This window comes from Phalangium opilio, unplaced genomic scaffold, assembly GCF_054372755.1.
Source record: "Phalangium opilio isolate 3A_F unplaced genomic scaffold, DU_Popi_V2 ptg000088l_1, whole genome shotgun sequence".
NCBI classification, from domain to species: Eukaryota; Metazoa; Arthropoda; class Arachnida; order Opiliones; family Phalangiidae; genus Phalangium; species Phalangium opilio.
Genome location: NW_028324193.1, coordinates 3,787,182 through 3,804,583, shown reverse-complemented (window position 1 = coordinate 3,804,583; position 17,402 = coordinate 3,787,182). Strand labels below are relative to the sequence as shown.

Below are 17,402 nucleotides of genomic sequence, written 5' to 3'. Positions count from 1 at the left end.
TTTAAAATTCACTGGGAAGTCCTGGCTTCACTACTGCCAGGATATTCCAGTTATTTCAGCAGTAAATTTTTCTCTCAGTGTGGCATGATTATGGTTCTCATCGGACAACGAATACGCTCCTACTGCTGTGAGTGCGGGTCCCTCCAAATATAAACGGAGGTAACTGAATTTATCCGTTTTGGCCAAGGCTTTGTTCTCGTCAATCGATGTACTAAACAGACTCCAGAATGTTTGCCATTGCGTGAATTCGCCGCTGAACTTCTGGATAGTTAGACGTGGTTACTTGACTGAGATTCTTCCTGGCTCGTCTCTGCTCTGGGTGGAATTCCTTCTTGAAGATACGGCGCTTTCAATTCCTAGATGATTTAAGATGTCTCGATTCACTTCCTGGATTTTCTCATCATATTCTTCGGCGGAGTCGACTTCTCCAGCTATCTCCTCGTCCTCGCCGACTGCTATCAGTTCCAAGATCTTCTCGTGGGTCTCGGTCAGTTTCTTCCGTTTGTCTTCTAGTTGACCGTGGAACTTCTCTAGCTTCTTGCAGTCAGTCTCCTCTAAGTTGAGATCAAAGTTAATCTTATCCAGAAGTGTATCAGTCCGACCTTTGAGGGCTGTTCTTGCTTTGATTAACTTCTGCTTTTCCATGTCCCGAACTTTAACTCTCACGGTAATTAACGCGACTAGTTTCTACTCGATTTAGCTCCTTTCCCGAGTTTCGGCACCAAGAAATGTCGAGACTATCTTCCCAAATAACTCAAAGTACGTTTACTTAAAGAAATTCAAATGAATTTATTAGCATTGGTCGTCAAATTCTCAAGTACAAATTAAATTAAATATCGGAGACATGATAAATGTTTAGCTATTTATACCGGCGTTTAAGGTTTTATCATAAACTAAACAAATAGTAAAAAAATAACATTTTTTTGATCTAACAAGGTATTTTTACAATTGATCATAAGATTATTTATTTTGGAGACTGGGTCGCAACATCAGTTGTATATATCCCGGTTGTAAATATTTTTTGGTAGGCTCGAATTTTACACAGCTTACTGTTTCAGCAACACATTGGCTACTAATCCATAAAGGGACTCACCTGTATACAAGCCACAGGCTTAGTGTGGAAATCCGAAATCCCTTCATTGACAAAGGTTAGATTAGATTAGATTAGATTTACGAGCGATTTTATTAATTTGTTTCTTGATTCCGTTTTAGTCAAATTAACTTTACTAAATACTCGTTCACAATCAGCGTTTGAATGAGGTAGCGAAAACACATGGAGCGCAAAGTTACCTACAACATCAAAACGTTTCTTTCTAGTCTTATCTTCCATTTGTAAAACTTTGTTCCGAAAGACGTCGACTTCCTTAGTGGTTTTAATTTCATCTGGAATTGCACATAAAGACAGGTACCGAAATTCATCGTTTAACTTAAGAAGCTGATCTTGTTTAATAATCCTGGGTAGTTGCGAGGCCAACGAAAGCAATGAAGGAACTATGCCATCAATTGCAGAAATTGGAGCAAAAACAGACACTTTCGTCAGGATCGGGTCATTGAAATCATACCGGTTTTTCATTTGTTGGCAGCCTTCTATTAAGAACCTCCTTACATCTATTGAGAAAATCATTCTGTATTTGTTGCAAACCTTGTCAACTTTGTAATCTTTGGTTGCTCAATTCAGTCAAAACTTTCACACCCAAATATATTTGTTGAAGGGGGAAAGTATTTTGATTTGTTAGATACATCTAACGCGTTTAAATCAGTTGAGGTCACATATAATCTGTCCGTAAAGATTATTAGGAGATCTTTGTAGCTTGTCACATTTTTTCTTTAAGTTCTACTATTACAACTCTAGCTGACTGAAAATACTCATTAAGGCCCGTAAATTTTGGCAATACCCTATTTAAAAACACGAAGTAGAAAATTCTCATTAAGGCCAGTAAATTTTGGCAATACCCACTTTAAAAACATGAAGTAAAGTTTCACGCTGGAATCATAGAACCTTTTGTACATTTCCTCCGCAATAAAAAGCTTTTCGCCGTTCCACATATTTGAAAATAAAAATTTCAATGGCTCCCATTAATCTAAAATTCGTAAAACAACAGCAATGAGTGATAACCATCTCGTTTGAGACGGATGCAAAATCTTGTGCACCGGTATATCCAAAATTTCTTGAAACTGTTTTAATTCAGCTAAGTGGTTGTGACTATGTTTAAGAAAATTGTGGATGTTTCTTGCTAGGTCTTCACACCGACGGGGAAGTTTCTTGCAAGCCGCACTAGCGCGAAAAGCGAGTGAATGGCAATTATATTTCATAATGAAAATACCAGGGCATAATTGTTTGAACCAACTAGCAACAGAGTCAATCGCATCTCTTAAGCTTTTTTTGAATCATGAGTTCTGTTTAATGGTCAACAGTTTGAAGGGCTATTTTGTGTTCGACGATAAAACCACAGATTTTCAATTTCGCACTTTTAACTGAGTGAGGAATGGAATTTCTCTCATTCCTTTTAATATACACCAGGTTTTTACCGACAGATTTTGCATCTTTAAGCTTTTCAGTGTGTTTTGTTCTGGCCAAATGATTTTTATAACTTGAAGTTTAGCCAAAAACGAGACATCGCAGAAGGTAGATTTAGCTTTTATAGCATCGTTGAGGTCAGGTTTGAGCCAAGGCATGAATTCCTGTTTGTAGTGTCATTCGTTTCCATACTTCTGTATTTGGCGTTTCTTCATTTTATTTAATTTTTTTCTATTTGGGCCCTTCTGCATGTATCTGAATCTTTGGCGGAGTTTCATACCCCTTAGAGTCATCTAGGTTGACAAAAGTTTGCCATATGCAGTTTTTAAACTAAAAAAATATTAAATGTTTTTATTATTTACACCTAATAAATAAATTTATTAAACATTTACAACGGCCATACGAGTTTCTGAACCGGTCTTTCAAGAATGAGGGGTGATCTTATTGGTTCGCTTAGATATGTGCAGGGGCAGAATTTTAGTGTCAGATTTTCTCAGATATCATGGCGGAGAAACTGTCGTTAGTGGTTGTTTCTAGGTTATATATGACAAATTAAAAGGTAAATTTAAAGAAAAAGGCTCAAATATTTAAAAGAAGCGTTTTAGAAGAAGAAAGGAACTACAAATGGACACTGTAGGTGTAAAAACGCAAGAAAATATCTATGTTTTTTAATGCAAACCTTAGATTCTTCTCTTTTAGCCAAGGCTTAAGTGTAAAATTTATTTACTTACAGACCACTTTCCAACATAACGAGTGAATAGCACAATATTCCTAAGGGAAATTGGACAAAACAATTTAAGTCTAATACGTCCAGTTTTAATGACAGATGAAATAATTCACAAGCATCGTGTTTCACGGAAATCCGACAAACGTAAAGTCAAAGGATATCGAATGTTTAAAGCTCGGAAAGTTACTAAAGATTTAGTTTCACATGACCAACATAAATCAGTTAGCCGTGCGAAATCAAAGGTTCACGCTTCCTGTACGGCTCAAAAGATTTACAATGTGCACATCGTAATAAATGCAAATGATGGAGACATTATAAAAGGACTATGTGAATGCAAGTTTGATCAAGGGAAGTACGTTGTCATGTTGCGGCAACTCTATGGTTTCTTTTGGATTGCAAATGATGTTTCGCTCAATAAAAATGGTGAAAAATGGGGGAAGCTGAATGTCAAGAGCTACTTGTCAACAACTAAATTTAGCGTTTTCAATTTTTTAAAACGAACCGCGAACAAGCCAAAAACAAAGCGACGTTCACGGAAACGTTGCGTTTCCAATTATTTGTCTTTGCCAAAAAAATCGATTGTGGAAGATAAGAAACTGTTTTAAAAAGTAGAATTCGATTTCAAGTCTCTTAACAAGCGTTCCAAGTTGCAACGCATTTTACAGGATGAAAACTTTGTACCCTCAGACTATATCCCCATTATCTGCTCTGAAAGCATAGAGGGACCAAAAACAAAACCACAGTCTCAAAGCTGTGAGGATAGGTTTACCTATAAAATGTAGGTTGTACCTTTAAATCTTCCTGAATCAATTAAAATTACGGATGAAGAAGCGACAAAACTATAAGAAACACTAGAGGGCAAGGAGCTTGCCAACTATGGTCTGCTGAAAGAAAAATGAGTGACTGCTCCCCATTTTGGATCTACAGTTAAAAGGAGGGTGCAAGTAAGACGTATGTTTGTGGAGACTGTGAGAGAGGCTACTGATATCAGCAATTTGAAATATGTGAGAGAGGGTTCAGAAAATGAAGCTACATCTTTAAAAAGATATTGTCTTTAAAAAAGACGAAGTTAAATAATTTAAAGTTGGCCTAGTGGTAAATCCAGGAATGCCATTTCTAGGTACTTCCCCCGATGGGTTAATTTATGACGAAGAAGTAGAAGAATTTTGCCTAATTGAAATCAAAACATTATCCAAGGCGAAATACCTTGACCTGACCATTGATGAAGTTATATCAAAGAAAGTTATAGAAACGGTTACTTGCCTAAAAAAGGATAAGTCCGGAAAGATGTTTTTATACCGTAGTCATTATACGTTTGCTCCGATTTGCCAACTGGGAACACCGTGACAAACACAAACAGACAGACACGGGAGAGGAAAAATTCACCCGTGATAAAATTTATAAATCTTCAAAAAATATTCTTGTACACTTTAATAACTGAAAATTTTTTGATAAATAGCTATATGTTTTTCATTGACTGAATTCGTCGAACACTATTTCTCTCTCTATAGGCGATTTTGATATACTTATATCCAAATCTTCGAAAGTTCCAGCTGGACGATACTTCTCTACTTCGGCGGCTTTAAAAAAGACTGATTGTATTTGTCCCCAAAAAGTTTTCGGTGTGAAATTTTTTACGTCGTTAAAATTAAAATATCTTTCATTATGAAACTTATATTTAAAAACATCCATCAAATTTTTTATAGCGATATCTTGTAAAGACGTTACTTTAACGTCTTCTATTTTTTGTTTTTTTTTTCTCGGGGATTCTATTAGATTTTCTTCTTCCATTTCGGTCACAAGAGCGTGTCTCTTTGATTAACTCATGCTCAACTCATAGACCTACCCTGAAGTTAGTTGCATTAAAATAGTCACTAATTTACTTTTGCAAAAACTCGGGCCCGTCCGGGATTTGAACCCGGGACCACTCGCACCCTAAGCGAGTATCATACCCTAGACCAACGGACCATGTGTGTAACTAAACATGCTCAACTCATAGTCCTACCCTGTGGTTAGTTGCTTTTAAATAGTCACTAAATTACTTCGGCAAAAACACGGGTCCGTCGGGATTTTATCTCGGGACCACTCACACCCTAAGCGAGTATCATACACCTACACCAACGGACCATGTCTGTAACTAAATATGCTCAACTCATTGGCCTACCCTGTAGTTAGTTGCATTTAAATAGTCACTAAATTGCTTCTGCATAAACTCGGGTCCGTCCGGGATTTGAACCCGGGACCACTCACACCCGAAAAAGTATCATACCCCTAGACCAACGTACCATGTGTGTAACTAAACATGCTCAACTCATAGGCCTACGTTGTTGTTAGTTGCATTTAAATAGTCTCTTAATTACTTCTGCAAAAACTCGGGTTCATCCGGGATCAGAACCCAGGACCACTCGCAGCCTGAGCGAGTATCATACCCTTAGACAAACGACCCATGTGTGTAAGTAAAACATGCTCAACTCGAAAGCCTACAATTTAACTAGTTGCATTTAAATAGTCACTAAATTACTTCTGCAAAAACTCGGGTCCGTCCGGGTTTTGAACCCGGGACTACTTGCACCCTAAGCGAGTATCATACCCCTAGAACAACGTACCATGAATGATACTGAAACATGCTAAACTCTTGGGCCTACCTTGTTGTTAGTTGCATTTAAATAGTCACTAAATTATTTCTGCAAAAACTCGGGTCCGTCCGGGATTTGAACCGGTGCCCACTCGCACCCAAAGCGAGTATCATACCCCTAGACCAACGGACCATGTGTGTAACAAATCATGCTCAACTCATAGGCCTACCCTGTGGTTAGTTGCTTTTAAATAGTCACTAAATTACTTCGGCAAAAACTCGGGTCCGTCGGGATTTTATCTCGTGACCACTCACACCCTAAGCGAGTATCATACCCCTAGACAAACGGACCATGTGTGTAACTAAACATGCTCAACTCATAGACCTACCCAGTAGTTAGTTGCATTTAAATAGACACTTAATTACTTCTGCATATACTCGGGTCCGTCCGGGATTTGAACCCGGAACCACTCGCACTCAAAGCGAGTATCATACCCCTAAACCAAAGGACCATGTGTGTAACTAAACATGCTCAACTCATAGTCCTACCCTGTGGTTAGTTGCTTTTAAATAGTCACTAAATTACTTCGGCAAAAACACGGGTCCGTCGGGATTTTATCTCGGGACCACTCACACCCTAAGCGAGTATCATACACCTACACCAACGGACCATGTCTGTAACTAAATATGCTCAACTCATAGGCCTACCTTGTTGTTAGTTGCATTTAAATAGTCTCTTAATTACTTCTGCGAAAACTCGGGTTCATCCGGGATCTGAACCCAGGACCACTCGCAGCCTGAGCGAGTATCATACCCCTAGACAAACGGCCCATGTGTGTAAGTAAAACATGCTCAACTCGAAAGCCTACAATTTAACTAGTTGCATTTAAATAGTCACTAAATTACTTCTGCAAAAACTCGGGTCCGTCCGGGATTTGAACCGGGGCCCACTCGCACCCAAAGCGAGTATCATACCCCTAGACCAACGGACCATGTGTGTAACAAAACATGCTCAACTCATAGGCCTACCCTGTGGTTAGTTGCTTTTAAATAGTCACTAAATTACTTCGGCAAAAACTCGGGTCCGTCGGGATTTTATCTCGTGACCACTCACACCCTAAGCGAGTATCATACCCCTAGACAAACGGACCATGTGTGTAACTAAACATGCTCAACTGATAGACCTACCCTGTAGTTAGTTGCATTTAAATAGACACTTAATTACTTCTGCAAAAACTCGGGTCCGTCCGGGATTTGAACCCGGGACCATTCGCAACCTGAGCGAGTATCATACCCCTAGACCAATGGACCATGTGTAACTAAATATGCTCAACTCATAGGTCTACCCTGTAGATAGTTGCGTTTAAATAGTCACTAAATTACTTCTGCAAAAACTCGGGTTCATCCGGGATCTGAACCCATGACCACTCGCAACCTGAGCGAGTATCATACATAGATATAGTAAAACTATAAAGGGTCTAGATCCACTTCGCTGGCTTAGGCTTAACGAAAAAAACACGGAAGGGGCAACGAGCAGACAGCCGCTATTTTCTGGGGGTAGCCGTATAAAACGCCATCTATCGGAGACAAACTAAAGTGGTGGCAAATAAATCACGTGGGAAATGGCGCGAAATCTAAATTAGGCTTAATATTTTTTCAAACTTGGAAGGTGTATCATTTACTTGGAATAAATGTTTTTCTAAAGAAACTTTTTTCTGGGTTTAACATTCAATTGAATAAATGTTATAAGTATTTCCCCTGTTGATTTCTTGTTTCAAATCTAAAAATGGTTAAGAACTGCGCGTTCAAACATTGTCGAAACATTTCAGGTACCTCAAACGTACTATCGTTTCATAGGTATGATTAATATTCTCCCTTACTTAAATATGGTGTAAAAATTTGCATATCATTCCTGAAAGTGTAGGTTTCCGTTTTCTAAGCCTGATTTACTCCAAAAGTGGGTACAAACCATAAACCGTGAAAATTGGGTCCCTTCTAAGAGTGATTACGTTTGTAGTCAGCATTTCTTAGAAAGTGAAATTCAACTACAAAATGGCAAACGGTGCCTTAATTAAAACGCGTTTCCATCGAAGGTTCATTATTAAAAAAAAATAGGAACAATTAAGAGTTTTATAATAATTATTTTATTTGTCTCTAAGAACTTGCACAAAGTTGAAAAAGAAATACACGGCGACAGTCTTACTTTGAATTTTGACCACGGAGCATCACGCGTAGGTTTTAGCATTGAGTATTCATTGCACTCGAGCAGAATTTCTCTGGTTTTAGCGGTTTTAATTAGACATATTCTTGATTAATTACCCTAGTTAATCTAGAGAAATACGGTTCGGTAGTAGAGACTCGGTGGTTCAAAGAGGAAGAAGTTCTCTAGTAGCACATAAACTTAAAAATATTCATTACAGAAATCTTATGGTAAAAAAGATACGTCACTTGATGTTGATAATCCCGTTAGGAACGAGAATAAACCCGCTGATGTTCAAGTTCCGGATGAAAGATCGTTTCTCAAAGAGTTTGAAATAGAAAGTAACATTAGTATTAGCTCGAGCTCACAATCGGTTCTGGAAATGACTCGCGACTGTCGCGAATTAGATCAGACCTTACCAGGCGGCGAACCGGTTAATTTATCGCACTCGGAACTCGAAAATATTCCAATTTCGGTATATATCGCGGCAAATTATTTCTAACAAACAATCGGAGCAAAAACGGTAACTTTTATCAGGGCACTGAAAATAAGCACTTGGATGATTGCACTGTAAGTATTTCTGGAGAAACAGCGGATCCCTACGACGCTACATCGGATTACTCTAGTCTTGAAAACAGCACCGCTTCAAATACGTCTGGTGAACGAGATGATGTTATGGTACGTTTTCGGTATTGCTATTGTCTGTACTCTAACAATAAACAGACATATTAACATAAATATAAAAAGCAGCATTTATTTATATAGTTAAAAAGCAATTGATTATTTTTGTATAGTTGGATCATTCTTACCATAGTGGAGACCCGGAAAGTTTTGTTAAAACACTAAAAAGAAAGGTTAAATTTTTGGAGGAAAAGAACCAAAATCTTGCCAAAAAATTCAGAAGAGCCGCTGAGAAACTCGCTAGACGGGAACAAAAAATTACAAATTTACAAGAGTTGCTAAGAGAGTTGGAAGACCAAAAGTTTTTACTTAAAGAGCATCTTGTTAACATCAATGAAAAGTTTTCAACTACATCCAAAGCTCTATTCAAAGAACTAAGTGAACTCGGAACTAACAACCAGAGAAAAAGGCCCTACTCAGAGGAGTTAAAGCAATTCGCATTAACCCTTCACTTTTATTCGCCAAAAGCTTACCAGTTTTTGCGTAATCATTTTTGTCTACCACATGAAAACACCATCAGACAGTGGTTTGCTAGGATCGACGGAGAACCTGGCTTTACCAGCCAAAGTTTCGAGTTTCTTCGTCAAATGGCTAAACAAAATAAATATCCAACCTTAGCCGTTCTGGACATAGACGAAATGTCTATTAGAAAACATGTAGCGTGGTGTGGGGATAAATTCACTGGGTTCGTGAATTACGGAAAGGTCTCGGACAATACGCAAGAGGAACAAACTATAGCTTCATCTGCCTTGGTGTTTATGCTAGTGGCCGTGAATGGAAGCTGGAAAATTCCTTTGGGCTATTTTTTTGTACACGGTACACCAGGCTGGCTATTGTCAAACTTGGTTAGAGAGTGCTTTTGTCGCATCTTTGAGACGGGAATTAAATGCATCGCATTAGTATGTGATGGGTTAAGCAGTAACCTTACCATGGCAAAAATCCTGGGAGCAAACTTGGACCCCGAGGCTCTCAATCCTTCTTTTCCAAATCCAGGAAATAATTCAGATCCTGACGACATAATTTACCTGATCCTGGATGTGTGTCATATGATTAAGCTGCTGCGTAACCTCTGGGCCGATTTTAAAAAGATTTACAATGGCTTAACAGATGAGGTGAAGGAAACATGGGATCTTTAATATTCTAATTTTCGGCGGTAAACATAAAACTACCGAACACGCGCGACTTTGCCAACCTTCTCAGTGCATTGAGTGGTTTAGGAAGTCGCGCCTGTCCTCTAGGTTTACGTTCACCGCCGAAAACTTGAAAGTAAAATCCACCCCTACATACTCAGACCCCGTTTAACAAATTGAAATTATGCAAGTCCTAATTCTAAGTTCTTGGAATAGGTGATTGATTGGCAGTTTGTGAAATCTATTCACAATTTACAAAATAAGGAACAGTTAACTCTTGGAAATAAACTAACCAAATTCCACATCTACTATAAAACACAAAAAATGAAAGTTAAACTAGCAGTTCAAGTTTTAAGTAACTCCGTTGCTAAATCGCTAACTTTCATGGAGGAGACTGGGGCTCAAAATTTCCAAGGTTGTCAAGCGACAGTAAAATTTATAGAATCAATTGATAGGTACTTAATCCATACAAAAGTATACATTCCTTCAATAATTCCCACAAATTAATTATTGCCTTTAGATGTTTTGATATCCTGAACTCACGGTCTCCATTCGCTAAAGGCTACAAAGCTCCTATTAGAAAAAATAAATTTGAGCTTACCAGAAAATCTTTAGAACAAACTAAAGAATTACTTTTAAACTTGAAAGACGAGGAAGGAAATCTTCTCGTTAAAGGCAAAAGGAAGACTGGCCCATTAGGGTTAGCTATTTCAATCACCAGCATCCTGGCAATATCAGAAAAACACCTCATGCCAGAAATGCCTCAATTAGAGTAAGCAATAGCACATGAAGATGAAAACATCTACATTAATCATTTAAATGCAAAACTAACCAAATGTTTCCTTCCTTAAAGTTATTTACTTACCTACAAATTTTCCCAAGACCACTTGGAATTATTTTTCAACACAATTCGTGGAAAAGGAGGCTGGAATAATAATCCAACAACAAAACAGTTTGAAGGCGCTTACAAAAGATCTTTAGCGACTCGCCTTACTCCTACTTTAACCGGAAATGTAACTGCTCTTGACGAGACTGAAATCCCCAGACTTTGCAATGTTCGCCGTTACCCGGAATATGACACTGAAATGGAAGCGTCAACAGTAGAAGAATTTCAAAATCAAGAAGATGATGAAATTAAAGAATTTTACATTCAACAAGAAAATTCATCCATTTTCCGAGAAAATTCAGTTTTCTACATTGCTGGCTTTGTGGTATCGCGTCTTTGCAAAGTCATAAGCTGCAAAACCTGTCTCCAGGCACTCGAAGAGCCCCCAAACGAGCATAATTATGCTTTTAATATGCATTCGCGGTTTACGCAACTGAAAGACAATGGTGGGTTGCATAGACCATCAAAAAGTGTTTTTCAGCTTTGTCGTTTAACGGAGTCCTGCATCCGTCAAAATGTATCAGTTTCTATGCCATGCAAAAACATAACTTTGGCCATTGAACTTGCTGTTCTACGAACAATTGTAGGAATGGATATTTTCCCCGATCTACATGAGCACATGTTTGATGCTGAAGTGGGTATTGAGCACCATGCCACCACTTTAATTAAAAAAACTATTAACTTGTACTGCAAAGTCAGGCTTCACAAATTGGCTAAGGATAAAAATCTGGAGTTGAAAGGCCAAGCCATCAGGCATAAACTGTCAAAGTTAATTTTATTTCAAGGCCAGTAACCAAAACCAACCACTACAACGGCACCTAAACCACTAAGGCCTTGGCCAATAAAATAATTTTTTTTATTAAAATATTCACTTACGTTGCTTATACGAGTACAGATTATTACAATTTAATAATTACTTTTTATTTATTCCAGGCGAGTAATTATAATAATAACAAAGAAATAATCCACAGCTGTTAAATAAAGAGAAATAAAACCAAAAGTATACAGATTTATGATGATCTCTATACTTTTGATAAAACAGAGCAAAAAAAAACCAAAAATGATATCAGTGTTCATCACACAATCATGACGACTTTAATACCTATTTCAGTTTCGAAACTTACCGATAGATGTCGCTTTATACGGCTACCCCCAGAAAATAGTGGCTGTCTGCTCGTTGCCCCTTCCGCGTCGACCTCCCATTGGATTGTGTATCTACCCTTTTAACATATCTATGGTATCATACCCCTAGACAAACGGCCCATGTGTGTAAGTAAAACATGCTCAACTCGAAAGCCTACAATTTAACTAGTTGCATTTAAATAGTCTCTAAATTACTTCTGCAAAAACTCGGGTCCGTCCGGCATTTGAACCTGGGACCACTCACACCCGAAGCGATTATCATACCCCTAGACAAACGGACCATGAATGATACTGAAACATGCTAAACTCGTGGGCCTACCTTGTTGTTAGTTGCATTTAAATAGTCACTACATTACTTCTGCAAAAACTCGGGTCCGTCCGGGATTTGAACCCGGGACCACTCGCACCCAAAGCGAGTATCATACCCCAAGACCAACGGACCATGTGTGTAACTAAACATGCTCAACTCATAGGCCTACCCTGAAGTTAGTTGCATTAAAATAGTCACTAATTTACTTTTGCAAAAACTCGGGCCCGTCCGGGATTTGAACCCGGGACCACTCGCACCCTAAGCGAGTATCATACCCCTAGACCAACGGACCATGTGTGTAACTAAACATGCTCAACTCATAGGCCTACCCTGTGGTTAGTTGCTTCTAAATAGTCACTAAATTTCTTCTGCATAAACTCGGGTCCGTCCGGGATTGGAACCCGGGACCACTCGCACCCAAAGCGAGAATCATTACCCTAGACCAACGGACCATGTGTGGAACTAAACATGATCAAATCATAGGCCTACCCTGTAGTTAGTTGCATTAAAATAGTCACTAATTTACTTTTGCAAAAACTCGGGTCCGTCCGGGATTTGAACCCCGGACCACTCGCACCCTAAGCGAGTATCATACCCCTAGACCAACGGACCATGAGTGTAACTAAACATGCTCAACTCATAGGTCTACCCTGTAGTTAGTTGCGTTTAAATAGTCACTAAATTACTTCTGCAAAAACTCGGGTTCATCCGGAATCTGAACCCATGACCACTCGCAACCTGATCGAGTATCATACCCCTAGACAAACGGACCATGTGTGTAACTAAACATGCTCAACTCATAGACCTACCCTGTAGTTAGTTGCATTTAAATAGTCACTTAATTACTTCTGCTTATACTCGGGTCCGTCCGGGATTTGAACCTGGGACCACTCACACCCGAAGCGATTATCATACCCCTAGACCAACGGACCATGAATGATACTGAAACATGCTAAACACGTGGGCCTACCTTGTTGTTAGTTGCATTTAAATAGTCACTAAATTACTTCTGCAAAAACTCGGGTCCATCCGGGGTTTGAACCCGGGACCACTCGCACCCAAAGCGAGTATCATACCCCTAGACCAACGGACCATGTGTGTAATTAAACATGCTCAACTCATAGGCCTACCCTGAAGTTAGTTGCATTAAAATAGTCACTAAATTACTTCGGCAAAAACTCGGGTCCGTCGGGATTTTATCTCGGGACCACTCACACCCTAAGCGAGTATCATACCCCTAAACTAGTGATGCCGCGAATATTGATTTTACCGAATACCGAATATTCGGCCATGCTCTCGGCCGAATCACCGAATATTCGGCCACCGAATATTCGGGCGTGAGATATGTGCAACTCGCGCGAAACCGGTTATGAGCTGTAACCCGTTCCGCGAAATACGTACATCCCCGCACGGACCGCAATGGGACAGGTCTCATCATGGAAGAAGAAGGGTATGGAATGGTGAGGTGAATAGGCAGACGGCTACGCGAAATGTAGGGTCACGTGGGAAAACTCTCCTCTCCTCTCGGCACTAGCTGTAACGCGATTACTGCTCTGCGCAATATTGGCGCGCAAGCAGAAAGAGGGATACACTGTTTAGACATGGAAGAACGCGAGTTCTTCCATGGTTTAGATCCGCTCTCTACCGCCTCTGCTACAGCGGGCCTGCGCGGAAGCTTTCAACGTTGGTGATATACTCGGGAAGGAGAGAATGAAAAGGGGGAAGTAACGATTTTTCAACGCGCTCTCTTTAACACTATAGGACCCGTCTATAGCGTTTTTAGGTTTTTGGTTCATTTGCGAGTAGATCGTGTCACTATATGCTTTCTTTTATTCATCACAACTTACCACTGGTAGATTATAAATATTAAAGTAAAAATTGTTATTGAAATAAATAATTTTTTAGTAATTTTTCCGTTTTTTTCCTTCATGATTGGAGATTCGGTATTCGGCCGAATGTTACGAAAAATTCGGCCGAATACCGAATACGAAAAAAATGGCCGAATAGGCCGAATACCGAATAGTAACCGAATATTTGTGGCATCACTACCCTAAACCAACGGACCATGTCTGTAACTAAATATGCTCAACTCATTGGCCTACTTTGTAGTTAGTTGCATTTAAATAGTCACTTAATTACTTCTGCATATACTCGGGTCCGTCCGGGATTTGAACCCGGAACCACTCGCACTCAAAGCGAGTATCATACCCCTAAACCAAAGGACCATGTGTGTAACTAAACATGCTCAACTCATAGTCCTACCCTGTGGTTAGTTGCTTTTAAATAGTCACTAAATTACTTCGGCAAAAACACGGGTCCGTCGGGATTTTATCTCGGGACCACTCACACCCTAAGCGAGTATCATACACCTACACCAACGGACCATGTCTGTAACTAAATATGCTCAACTCATTGGCCTACCCTGTAGTTAGTTGCATTTAAATAGTCACTAAATTGCTTCTGCATAAACTCGGGTCCGTCCGGGATTTGAACCCGGGACCACTCACACCCGAAAAAGTATCATACCCCTAGACCAACGTACCATGTGTGTAACTAAACATGCTCAACTCATAGGCCTACCTTGTTGTTAGTTGCATTTAAATAGTCTCTTAATTACTTCTGCAAAAACTCGGGTTCATCCGGGATCTGAACCCAGGACCACTCGCAGCCTGAGCGAGTATCATACCCCTAGACAAACGGCCCATGTGTGTAAGTAAAACATGCTCAACTCGAAAGCCTACAATTTAACTAGTTGCATTTAAATAGTCACTAAATTACTTCTGCAAAAACTCGGGTCCGTCCGGGTTTTGAACCCGGGACTACTCGCACCCTAAGCGAGTATCATACCCCTAGAACAACGTACCATGAATGATACTGAAACATGCTAAACTCTTGGGCCTACCTTGTTGTTAGTTGCATTTAAATAGTCACTAAATTATTTCTGCAAAAACTCGGGTCCGTCCGGGATTTGAACCGGGGCCCACTCGCACCCAAAGCGAGTATCATACCCCTAGACCAACGGACCATGTGTGTAACAAAACATGCTCAACTCATAGGCCTACCCTGTGGTTAGTTGCTTTTAAATAGTCACTAAATTACTTCGGCAAAAACTCGGGTCCGTCGGGATTTTATCTCGTGACCACTCACACCCTAAGCGAGTATCATACCCCTAGACAAACGGACCATGTGTGTAACTAAACATGCTCAACTCATAGACCTACCCAGTAGTTAGTTGGATTTAAATAGACACTTAATTACTTCTGCATATACTCGGGTCCGTCCGGGATTTGAACCCGGGACCACTCGCACCCAAAGCGAGTATCATACCTCTAGACCAACGGTCCATAAGTGTAACTAAACATGCTCAACTCATAGGTCTACCCTTTAGTTAGTTACGTTTAAATAGTCACTGAATTACTTCGGCAAAAACTCGGGTCCGTCGGGATTTTATCTCGTGACCACTCACACCCTAAGCGAGTATCATACCCCTAGACAAACGGACCATGTGTGTAACTAAACATGCTCAACTCATAGACCTACCCAGTAGTTTGTTGCATTTAAATAGACACTTAATTACTTCTGCATATACTCGGGTCCGTCCGGGATTAGAACCCGGAACCACTCGCACTCAAAGCGAGTATCATACCCCTAAACCAAAGGACCATGTGTGTAACTAAACATGCTCAACTCATAGTCCTACCCTGTGGTTAGTTGCTTTTAAATAGTCACTAAATTACTTCGGCAAAAACACGGGTCCGTCGGGATTTTATCTCGGGACCACTCACACCCTAAGCGAGTATCATACACCTACACCAACGGACCATGTCTGTAACTAAATATGCTCAACTCATTGGCCTACCCTGTAGTTAGTTGCATTTAAATAGTCACTAAATTGCTTCTGCATAAACTCGGGTCCGTCCGGGATTTGAACCCGGGACCACTCACACCCGAAAAAGTATCATACCCCTAGACCAACGTACCATGTGTGTAACTAAACATGCTCAACTCATAGGCCTACCTTGTTGTTAGTTGCATTTAAATAGTCTCTTAATTACTTCTGCAAAAACTCGGGTTCATCCGGGATCTGAACCCAGGACCACTCGCAGCCTGAGCGAGTATCATACCCCTAGACAAACGGCCCATGTGTGTAAGTAAAACATGCTCAACTCGAAAGCCTACAATTTAACTAGTTGCATTTAAATAGTCACTAAATTACTTCTGCAAAAACTCGGGTCCGTCCGGGTTTTGAACCCGGGACTACTCGCACCCTAAGCGAGTATCATACCCCTAGAACAACGTACCATGAATGATACTGAAACATGCTAAACTCTTGGGCCTACCTTGTTGTTAGTTGCATTTAAATAGTCACTAAATTATTTCTGCAAAAACTCGGGTCCGTCCGGGATTTGAACCGGGGCCCACTCGCACCCAAAGCGAGTATCATACCCCTAGACCAACGGACCATGTGTGTAACAAAACATGCTCAACTCATAGGCCTACCCTGTGGTTAGTTGCTTTTAAATAGTCACTAAATTACTTCGGCAAAAACTCGGGTCCGTCGGGATTTTATCTCGTGACCACTCACACCCTAAGCGAGTATCATACCCCTAGACAAACGGACCATGTGTGTAACTAAACATGCTCAACTCATAGACCTACCCAGTAGTTAGTTGGATTTAAATAGACACTTAATTACTTCTGCATATACTCGGGTCCGTCCGGGATTTGAACCCGGGACCACTCGCACCCAAAGCGAGTATCATACCTCTAGACCAACGGTCCATAAGTGTAACTAAACATGCTCAACTCATAGGTCTACCCTTTAGTTAGTTACGTTTAAATAGTCACTGAATTACTTCGGCAAAAACTCGGGTCCGTCGGGATTTTATCTCGTGACCACTCACACCCTAAGCGAGTATCATACCCCTAGACAAACGGACCATGTGTGTAACTAAACATGCTCAACTCATAGACCTACCCAGTAGTTAGTTGCATTTAAATAGACACTTAATTACTTCTGCATATACTCGGGTCCGTCCGGGATTTGAACCCGGAACCACTCGCACTCAAAGCGAGTATCATACCCCTAAACCAAAGGACCATGTGTGTAACTAAACATGCTCAACTCATAGTCCTACCCTGTGGTTAGTTGCTTTTAAATAGTCACTAAATTACTTCGGCAAAAACACGGGTCCGTCGGGATTTTATCTCGGGACCACTCACACCCTAAGC

General features: G+C 40.1%; 1 long non-coding RNA gene and 4 other non-coding genes across 16 annotated transcripts; all 5 read right to left on the bottom strand.

The window, feature by feature from the left end:
• Positions 1-5,142: 5,142 nt before the first annotated feature.
• Positions 5,143-5,213, bottom strand: TRNAP-AGG (transfer RNA proline (anticodon AGG)). The gene has a single exon. It is a non-coding gene; the product is annotated as a tRNA-Pro (tRNA).
• Positions 5,214-7,941: 2,728 nt separating this feature from the next.
• On the bottom strand, positions 7,942-11,715 carry LOC149649186 (uncharacterized). Of its 12 annotated transcripts, none has more exons than XR_016371729.1 (10): positions 11,297-11,529; positions 10,980-11,218; positions 10,697-10,911; positions 10,465-10,633; positions 9,989-10,404; positions 9,630-9,770; positions 9,175-9,292; positions 9,011-9,113; positions 8,830-8,941; positions 7,942-8,729 (listed from the first exon to the last, which is right to left on the bottom strand). It is a non-coding gene; the product is annotated as an uncharacterized LOC149649186 (long non-coding RNA). The 12 variants fall into 12 exon arrangements; XR_016371719.1 differs by lacking the exon at positions 7,942-8,729 and adding an exon at positions 11,594-11,715 and having other exon boundaries at positions 8,771-8,941; positions 11,297-11,444; XR_016371720.1 differs by lacking the exon at positions 7,942-8,729 and adding an exon at positions 11,594-11,698 and having other exon boundaries at positions 8,771-8,941; positions 11,297-11,376.
• Positions 11,716-12,390: 675 nt separating this feature from the next.
• TRNAP-AGG (transfer RNA proline (anticodon AGG)) lies at positions 12,391-12,462 on the bottom strand. Its single transcript has one exon. It is a non-coding gene; the product is annotated as a tRNA-Pro (tRNA).
• A 248-nt stretch (positions 12,463-12,710) lies between these two features.
• Positions 12,711-12,782, bottom strand: TRNAP-AGG (transfer RNA proline (anticodon AGG)). The gene has a single exon. It is a non-coding gene; the product is annotated as a tRNA-Pro (tRNA).
• A 409-nt stretch (positions 12,783-13,191) lies between these two features.
• Positions 13,192-13,263, bottom strand: TRNAP-UGG (transfer RNA proline (anticodon UGG)). The gene has a single exon. It is a non-coding gene; the product is annotated as a tRNA-Pro (tRNA).
• Positions 13,264-17,402: the final 4,139 nt, after the last annotated feature.